This window comes from Pongo abelii, chromosome 7 (assembly GCF_028885655.2).
Source record: "Pongo abelii isolate AG06213 chromosome 7, NHGRI_mPonAbe1-v2.0_pri, whole genome shotgun sequence".
Taxonomy (NCBI): Eukaryota; Metazoa; Chordata; class Mammalia; order Primates; family Hominidae; genus Pongo; species Pongo abelii.
The window spans coordinates 20,010,001-20,020,543 of record NC_071992.2 but is presented as its reverse complement, the minus strand read 5'-3'; positions in this window follow the sequence as shown (position 1 = coordinate 20,020,543).

Sequence of the window (10,543 nt, the reverse complement as noted above, 5' to 3'; positions counted from 1 at the left end):
TGCAAATATTTTCCACCATTCTGTAGTTTGTTTCTTCACTTTCTTTATTGTTTCCTTTGCTGTGTAGAAGCTTCTTAGCTTGATGCAATCCCATTTGTCTGTTTTTGCTTTGGTTGCCTATGTTTTTGAGGTCTTTCCCCTAAAAAGTTATTGCCCAAACCAATGCCCTGAAGCATTTCCCCAGTGTTTCCTCCTAGTAATTTCATAGTTTCAGGACTTAAACTTAGGTGTTTAATCCATTTTCAGTTGATTTTTGTATATGGTGACAGATAAACCTCTAGTTTCATTCTTCCACATAAGGTTATCAAGCTTTCTTAGCACCATTTACTGAAGAGACTTTCCTTTCTCCAAAGTATATTTTTGGTGCCTTGTTGAAAATCAAGTTGGCTATAAATGTGTGGATTTAATTCTAGGTCATCAGTTCTGTTTCATTGGTCCATGTGTCTGTTTTTATGCCAGTACCATGTTGTTTTGGTTATTATAGCTTTGTAGTATAATTTGAAGTCAGGTAGTACGATGCTTCTAGCTTTGTTCTTTTTTGCTCAGGATCGCACTGGCTATTTTTTGTGGTTCCTTATAAATTTTAATATTGCTTGTTCTATTTCTGTGAAGAATGTCATTGGAATTTTGACTGCATTGAATTCACAGATCACTCTGTGTAGTACAGACTTTTAACAATAATTTTTTCAATCCATGAGCATGTGATATTCCATTTTTGTGTCTTCTTTGATTTATTTCCTTGGTTTTTTTTTATAGTTTTCATTGCAGAAATCTTTCACTTTTTTGGTTAAATTTATTATTATGTATTTTATTTTCTTGTAACTATTTTAAATGAAATTTCTTCCTTGATTTCTTTTTCAAATTGTTTACTGTTGTCATATAGAATTACAATTTTTATATGTTGACTTGGTATCCTCCCACTTTAGTGAATTTGTTTATCAGTTTTAATAGTTTTTTGGTAGAGTCTTTTTATTTTTTTAATATGAGATCATGTTGTCAGTTCTAATAGTTTTTTGGTACAGTATTTGTATTTTTTTAATATAAGATCATGTTGTCTGAAAACTAGGATAATTTGACATCTTCCTGTCCAGTGTGAATGCCCTTGATTTCCTTCTCCAGCTGAATTTATCTGGCTAGAATACAAGTACCATGTTGAATAAAAAGGGGGAAAGTGAGCATCTTTGCCTTGTTTCATATCTTAATAGAAAGTCTTCCCATTTTTCCTATCCAGTATATTGTTAGCTGTAAGCTTGTCATATAGAGCCCTTATTGTTTTGAAGTATGTTCCTCCTATACCCAGTTAGTTGTGTTTTTATCATGAAGGGATATGAATTTTATTAAATGCTTTTCAACATCTGTTGAAGTGATTGTGGTTTTTTTTTCTTTGATTCTGTTGATGGAATGTATCACTTTTTGTGTGCACATTAAACTATGTTTGCATCCCTGGGGTGAATCCCACATAATCATCGTGAATGATCTTTTTAATGTGTTGTTGAATTCAGTTTGTTAGTATTTGGTTGAGGATTTTCTCATCTACATTCATCATAGATATTGGCCTGATGTTTTCTTTTTTGTTGTTGTGTCCTTGTCTAGTTTTGGTATCAGGGTAATGTTGGCCTTGTAGAATGAGTTTAGAAGTATTCCCTTCACTTCAATTCACTTCAATTTTTTTGAATAGTTTCAGAAGAATTAGTGTTAGTTCTTATTTAAATGTAAGGTAGGACTCAGCAGTGAAGCCGTCGAGTCCTGAGCTGGTTTTTTGTTTGTTTGTTCATTTGTTTGTTTGTTTTTTATGGGAGATTTCTAATTACAGCTTCGACCTGATTCCTCATTATTGTTCTGTTTAGGTTTTCTATGTCCTCATGCTTCAATCTTGATAGGTCTTATGTGTCCAGGAATTTATTCATTTCTTCCAGGTTTCTCAATTTGTTGGTATATAGTTGTTTCAAATAGTCTCTAATGATTCTTTGTGTTTCTGTGATATCAGTTGTTACGTCTTTTTCAAATATGATTTTGTTTATTTGGGTCTTCTGTTTTTGTGTAGTTAGTCTAGGTAAAAGTTTGTCAATTTCATTTTTTTCCAAAAACCAACTTTTATTTTGTTGATCCTTTGTATTATTATTTTAGTCTCAATTTCATTTACTTCTGCTCTGGTATTATTTCTTTCCTTCTACTAATTTTGAATTTGGTTTGTTCATGCTTTTCTAGTTCCTGAGGTGCATTTTCAGGTTGTTTATTTGAAGTCTATTTTTTTCATGTAGGCATTTATTGCTATAAACTTTCGTCTTAGTACTGTTTTTGCTGTATCTCATAGGGTTTTGTATATTGTATTTCCATTTTTGTTTCTTTTAAGAAATTTTTAAAATTGCTTCTCAACTTGTTCTTTGATCCATTGGTTGTTTAGGGGCATGTAGTTTAATTTTTATGTACTTGTATAGTTTTCAAAGTTCCTCTACTTATTGATTTCTAGTTTTATTTCATTGTGATCAGCAAAGATACTTGATGTGATCTTTGACTTTCTAAAATTTGTTAAAACTTGTTTTGACACCTAATATATGATGTATCCTGGACAGTGTTCCATGTGCTGATGAGAAGAATGTGTATTCTGCAGATGTTTGATGAAATGTTCTGCAAATGTCACTTAGGTCAATTTGGTCCAGGGTATAGTTTGACTGTAATGTTTCTTTGTTGTCTTTCTTACAGGATGATCTTTCCATTGCTGAAAGTGGGGTGTTGGAAGTCCCCTACTATTACTGTACTGCAGTGTATCTGTCCCATTAGATGTATTAATATTTGCTTTATATATTAGGGTGCTCTTTTGGTGGGAGCATATATATTTACTATGTTATATCCTCTTGCTAAATGGATTCCTTTATCATTACATAATGATCCTTCTGTCTCTTTGTACTTCTTTTGTATTAAAGTCTATTATCTGATATGAGTATAGCCACTCCTACTCTTTTTTAATTTTCCTTTCATGGAATATCCTTTCCATTTCTTCCCTGTCAGTCTATTTGTGTCCTTATAGGTAAATTCAGTTTCTTATAGGCAGCATAAAGTTGTTTTTTTAAAAAACCCATCCAACCACTCTGTGTTTTTTGTTTTGTTTTGTTTTTTGAGATGGAGTCTCCCTCTGTCACCCAGGCTGGAGTGCAGCAGCACAATCTCAGCTCACTGCAACCTCTGCCTCGTGGATTCAAGTGCTTCTCCTTCCTCAGCTTCCTTAGGACCTGGGACTACAGTCGTGTGCCACCACACCTGGCTAATTTTTGTGTTTTTAGTAGAGACAAGGTTTCACCATGTTGACCAGGCTGGTCTTGAACTCCTGACCTCAGGTGATCCACCCACCTTGGCCTCCCAAAGTGCTGAGATTACAAGCCTGAGCCACCACACCCAGCCCACTCTATGTCTTTTAGTTGGAAAACTTAACTCTTTTACATCTAACATAATTATTGAAGGTAAGGACTTACTCCTGCCATTTTTTTTCTTTTTCTATTTTTCTCATAGTTCCTCTCTTTTTTTCTTTCTTTCTTACTATTTTCCTTTGTGGTTAAGCAACTTTCTTTGGTAGTATGTTTTAATTCCTTGATTTTTATTTGTAGTTGATATACTATAAGTGTTTGACTATAGCTTTTTAATGGCTGAGACAGTTGGTACTGAGAGCAGTTCTCACATGGATCACATTCTGGCCAGGGGGCAACAAGGACTTAATTCCTGGTGGTTAAGTGTGAAGAAAGAGAGCAATGGTCTCAGTTCTGCCAAGAATAAATTTATTGTGCAGCATGAAACAGAAGATCTTCATAACAGTACTTAATGAATCTTCTGAAGCTTAAACTTAAACTATGCTAAAAATCAGGCCTGAGATCTGACTGTGAGAATAGCAGAGACCGAGCATGAGGTTGTTAGGATGACTTGTCAGGTGGAGGTTTCCCATACTCTGCCAGTCTGGTAGGATACTTGTATAGCTAAGGCACCAGCTTGAAAACGACACATCAGGAGACTGGGGTGCACTGTTAATTACCTACTGCTGAGTAACAGGTGGCTTAAAACAGGAACGATTTATTACTTTGTTTCATTGATTTTGGGGGTATAAGGAACTGGTCTCCAGCCAACAGCTAGAGAGCAACTGAAGCCGGCCAACAGCCATTTGAGGAAGTTTGGAAGCAAATTCTCCCCAGATTGAGCTTTCAGATGAACTGTAGCACCCACCCAACATCTTGATTACAACCTCAAGAGAGGCATTGAGCCAGAGCTCTTCAGGTAAACTATACTTGACCTATGGGAACCATGAGGTAATAAATATTGGTTGTTTTAAGCTCCCGAGTTTGGGGATAATTTATTTTGCAGTGATAGTAGACTATGTACTAAGAAACTATTAAATCTAGATTTATGTTTTGTGCAAGCAGCCATGTTTGCTTTTTAGACCAGGTTACGTATCTAATCATGAGGACCAAGAGCTTTAGGCAAAGACTGGACTGGTATGCAGGGAAAGTTTCCTTTTCTGAGTCTTATGATTAGGGTTAGAATTGGTCCAACTCATCCTGTAACCTCATTATGTAAAAGAAGAAAAAGTTGTGTAAATCATGTTATTCTCGAGAATAAGTGTAAAAAGTCATATTTCATCTGTAACGGCAGCTCTGAGCCTGAAGCCAATTAACTGCAGAACAAGATTAACTTCCTGAATGTAGAGAAGATGCTTCTTGAAGCACAGAGAGACTTTTGATGCAAGGCTAGATAGTTGAAGGGATGGGGAAAAGTTGTTCTCTCTACATGAAAAAGTCTTTCGGTTACATTCCCACCCAGACTTATTTGTGTGCATGGAGAACACTTGGACAATCACATGTGTCTTTCTGAAAGAAAAAAAAAAACAGGGTTTAAAGGCCCCATTACTGAGGGGTCATACACTGGCATCAAGAGCATATTCCAAAACCTTCAGAGTGCTTCTTAAAAGTTTTATTTCAATGCCCTTAAAGGCGACGAGGCCCTGTTGCCCATGACTCCACATAGCCCTGTTGCCTCACACATGGCCTGCCTGGGCATTTGCATCGTGTGCTGACAGCCTTGGAAGCTTTTCAGTTGAAGAGCCCTCCCATTGTACACAGTAATTTAGTCCCCATGACTGTACTTACTACTCACAGAGAAATTAAAAAACAAATGAACAAACAAAAACAGAAGAAACAGATATTACAGGTATACACATGTGACCCTTTTATGATATTGGAGGACCAGAAGTTCAGGCATCCAGAATCAGTAGGTTAAACAGAAAGAACCAAAAGAACAGCAGCCAATGTTCCAGTTTGCAAATTAGACACAGCCTTGGCATCATGAAGAAGTAAATAATAATAAAGAGGTAAACTGTCCATCAAACAATAGGACCATAGGTCTAATTTATCATTAAAAAAATGGAGCCAGTCTAATATCACCAGTGGCAGGACTTTCTCATGCAGCCCTGAAAGAGCAAAACGGCAAAGAACAAATCTAAAAAATTAGAAGTAGACGTTTCTTACACTGGCAAGAAAATAATCTTCTTGGTTTTGCCAGGAGAAAAAAATGAATAATATTCAAGTACTTCATTACATCTGGCAATTACAAGGACAGTGAACAGACTGTACTGAGAACATGCTTCTCCCGTGGCCAGTCACACTCCTGTTTTGTTCCTCGCATTAATCTCAATTCATCTTAATCACTTCAAAGTGGGAGAGAGTGGATGATATAATCAGTAGATATTTTTGGAGGGGGTAGTTATAAATGAAGTTTTAAGTATACCTAAGGAACAATGATGCTGTTTTTCACAAGAAGTACCTGTCTATTTTAATGCTTATACTTGACTTCTCCAGTAAGAAACGGTTGCTCATAATTTGGGTAAAGTCAAAGACCAGCTCCCGTCTCAACACCAGGTTAAAAAAAAGAAAGCCATGGTCAGATTCCCATTTCCAGCAGGACACTAGACCAGACTTTTTTAACAACCATTCCACCAAAACGAATTTTAAGGGCTGGATTAAAACATTCTTTAAAAATAAATTTAAAAGCAATTTCTGAGCAGAAAAGAAAATAGGAAATGTACACCAGTGGAAAACAAAGTGAAAGCAAGAGTCAAGAACAGTCAGTAAGCACTGATGGCCTGAGCCAAACTCTGGGAACCTTGGGCTCCTGTTATTGTCCTGGCTGAGGAATGAGGAGAGCAGAAGATAAGCTTAGAGCACATCCGAGGTGCAGATAGTAATAGAAAACCCTCTCATAAGGCTGGGTTTCCAAATGTTACATCTCTGATGTAGAAGGAAATTAGAAATACACTCCTGAGAAGAGTACAGCAATGAGACTTACCTTCCTCTACTTTGGCAGAGAAAAAGAAATTAATTGTGCAGAGAGGCTGGGCACATTGCCTCACACCTGGAATCCTAGTGAGCCAAGAAGGGAGAAGCTGAGGAGAGAGGATTGCATGAACCCAAGAGTTTGAGACCAGACTGAGCAATATAGTGAAACCCTATCTCTACAAAAAACTAAAAAATGTAGCTGACTATGGTGGTGCCAACCTGTGGTCCCAGCTATTTGGGAGGCTAAGGCAGAAGGCATGACATAATGAACTTCAGAGGCAAAAGTGTAAAATCTGAAAAGTATACTTACAATAATTTAAAACAAGAGACAATTAGATTGAGAGCTGATATCTTCACAGAAACACTTGAATCTAGAAGTTGAGCCATATCTATAACTTCCTGAAATAAAATTTCCTTGTAAAAACATCCATACTTCCCAAAGCAATCTACAGATTCGGTGCAATCCCATTACAATTTCAATATTATTTTTAGCAGAAGTAGGGAAAACATCAGACATTCTTATGGAAACACAAAAGTCCACAAATAGCCAAAACAATCTTGAACAGAAAGAACAAAGCTTCAGGCAGCATACTCCTCAATTTCAAAATATAAAGCAATTGAGATCAAAGCAGCATGGTCCTAGCATAGACACAAGACACGTCTACCAACAGAACAGGATAGAAAGCCTAGAAATCACCTCACGCATATGTGGTCAACTGATTTTTGGCAAAGGTTCAAAGAACACACGCTAGAGAAAGAACAGTCTCTTCAATAAATTATGCTGCGAAAACTGGTTATATAAACATGCAAAAAAATTTTTTTTGATCCTTATCTCACACCGTATACAAAAATGGATTAAAGACTTAAATATAAAACCTGAAACTGGCTGAGGTAACTCACGCCTGTAATCCCACCATTTTGGGAGGCCGAGGTGGGCGGATCCTCTGAGGTGAGGAGTTTGAGACCAGCTGGCCAACATGGTAAAACCCCGTCTCTACTAAAAAAGAAAATACAAAGTGGGTGCCTATAATCCCAGCTACTCGGGAGGCTGAGGCAAGATAATTGCTTGAACCAGGAGGCAGAGGTTGCAGTGAACCGAGATCGCACCACTGCACTCCTGCCTGGGTGACAGAGCAAGACTCTGTCTCAAAAAAAAAAAAAGACCTGAAACTGTAAAACTAGTGGAAGAAAATAGTGGGGAAAGCTCTAAAATATTGGTCTGGGCAACAAGTTTTTAAAATAAACCTCAAAAGCACAGGCAACAAAAGCAAAAATACACAAATGAGATGGCATCAAACTAAAAATCTTCTGCAAGGCAAAGGAAACAAAGTGAAGAGACAGCTTATAGAATGAGAGAAAATGTTTGTAAACCATACACTTGATAAGGAATTAATATCCAAAATATCTGAGGTACTCAAAAAGCTCAATAGCAAGAAAACAAATAACCCAATTTAAAAATGGGCTATAATCTCAGCTACTCTGGAGGCTGAGGCAGGAGAATCACTTGAACCTGGGAGGCAGAGGTTGCAATGAGCCGAGATCACACCACTGCACTCCAGCCTGGGCGACAGAGTGAGACTCCATCTCAAAAAAAAAAAAAAAAAAAGGAACATATATGAATGTGTCTAAATCAACAAATAAAAAAAATCTAACCCAATAAAAACAGTCAAAGAAATTGAGTCAGCATCTCACAAATGAAATAGCAGTGTTCATAAGTATATGGAAAGATATTCCATCAGTTCAGTACTCATTAAAATGCAAATTCAAGTAAAATACACACCATATTAATGACACCAGACTAATAGCCATACTTTTTACTTCTGTAAATTAATGTTTTGACATCCATCTAAAAGCCTATTATATACCTCTAAGCAAATTATGACTTACCCACACACATTTGGAGCCCTTAGATGGCTTTAAGCTGTATATGTCATAGTGAACATCAACTTCACAGGCAGACCACTTTCCAACATAGTCAATCTTAAATCTACTTGCCCTGCCTCATCCTACCCTTTCCAAAGAGATCACAATAAAGCTATGTGCTGTGTTCTCTCCAGGAAAATACAAATGTAATAAAACCCTAAAACATTCCCCATGTCTCTCTTGATATGCATTGGGTCTTATCACACCTTACTCAAGGTAATATGACTACTACAAATGAAAAGGTGAAAAAAAATCTGAGAATTTGGAGTAGAGGGACCCTTGTACAGAGTTGGTGGAGAGTGTGAATGTGTACAACTACTTTGGAAAATAATTTGACAATACGTAGTAGTGCCAGAGAGGTGTACCCCTTTAACCCAGCAGTTCCAATCCTAAATGGAAAGTTGAAACATACCACAGTGGTATTTTCCAATTTTTTAAACTTTTTATTTTATGGCTATACTTTATACACATGCAATCATGTGATATGTCTTATATCTATTCAAAATGTATTAAAACTGTCACTTTTGGAAATTACATTCTGAAAATTAAGACCTCTTCCCTCGCATAACAGATTAAACCAGGAAAAATCAAGAAAATTGTATTTATGTTAGAAGAGCCCTACATGCTTTCAACTTTATTCGATATTTTTTACCTATTCACTTGAGTAAAATCAGTCACTTTGGCCAATTTTTCCTATGAAAATGAAAGACTTGTACCACCTGAGACATTGTAATTTAGTGACAATGTGAGTCATTCTTGTTTTTAAATTGACAAGTAAAAAATGCATATATGGCATTTATGGTGTACAACATGTTTTGTTATGTGTATACATTGTGGAATGGCTAAATCAAGATATTTAACATATACATTACCTTACATTCCAGACTTTTGTGGTGAGAGCACTTAAAATCTACTTTCTTAGCAATTTTCAAGTGTCGACTGTATTATTATTAACTGTGGTCACCCTGATACACAATAAATCTCTTGAATTTATTCCTCCTGTGTAACTGAAATTCTTTGTTCTTTGACCAACATCTCCCCATTCCCTAAAGTCTCTGGTTATCACCATTTTACTCTTTGTTTCTGAGAGTTAAACCTTTTTAGGCTCCACATGTAAGTATCCACATATAAATAGCCACAGGCTGGGACTGACATGGCCATTAAATTATATCATATATATTTAGTTCTAAATAATCCTACTGGCAGCAATTCATACTCAAATTAGTGCCAGTGTGAGTAGGTGTGGCTAACTACTTTGTCAAACATTAAGATATGGTAGAGAATAGAACTGATAAGGTCACTGTGTTCATGGATATTAAACAAACTTTCACAAGTAATTAATGAAATGATTCAAGGAGGGCAAAGTGCCATGAAAAAGTACAGAGAGTAATGAGAAAGGCTTCTAATGCAGTGGGAGGAGGGTAGCAATCAGCTCAGGGATGATTTCCAGGCAGAAAGATCAGCCTTGTGAGGCTTTGGGGGCAGAGGAGAATGCTGCTGTAATTCAGGAAAACATCTCTATGCAAGCCATTAAAGACGTTTTTTATTTTTTTCTTTAGGCACCTCAATTTTTGAATTATCACTTATTTTTTATAAATCCAATATCTCTGACTTACATGGATTCTTCCCATATGCCTTAAAACAGGGGTCCGCAGTCCAACCCCTGGACCCCTACTGGTTGTGGCCTGTTAGGAACCTATTAGGTACGGGCTGCACAGTAGGAGGTGAACTTCGGGGGAGTGAGCATGACCCCCTGAGCTCCGCCTCCTGTCAGATCAGCACCAGGAATTCTCATAGGAGCATGAACCTTACTGTGAACTGCACGTGCAAGGGATCTAGTTTATGACAATCTAATGCCTGATGATCTGATGTGGAACAGTTTCATCCCAAAACCATCCCCCCACCTCCGCCCCACCTCCCCTAACCCCATCCATGGAAAAATTGTCTTCCATGAAACTGGTCCCTACTGCAAAAAAGGTTGGGGACCGCTGCTTTAAAATACTTCCTTGAAACAAATTAATACAATAACAAGACAAACATAACAAGTCAAGGTTATGATCATGTCAACAGATACAGAAAAAGCATTTGATAAAATTAACACCCATTCATGATTTTTAAAAAAACTCAGGAAACCTGGAATATAAAGGAATGTTTTCAACATGATAAAAGGCACCTATGAAATATCTGTAGCCAACATCACACCCGATGGTGAAAGCCTGAATTCTTTTCCCCTAAGATCAGAAAAGAGGGAAGGGTGTCCACTTTGACCACTTATATGCAGCATTGCAGTGGAGTGTCTAGACAGT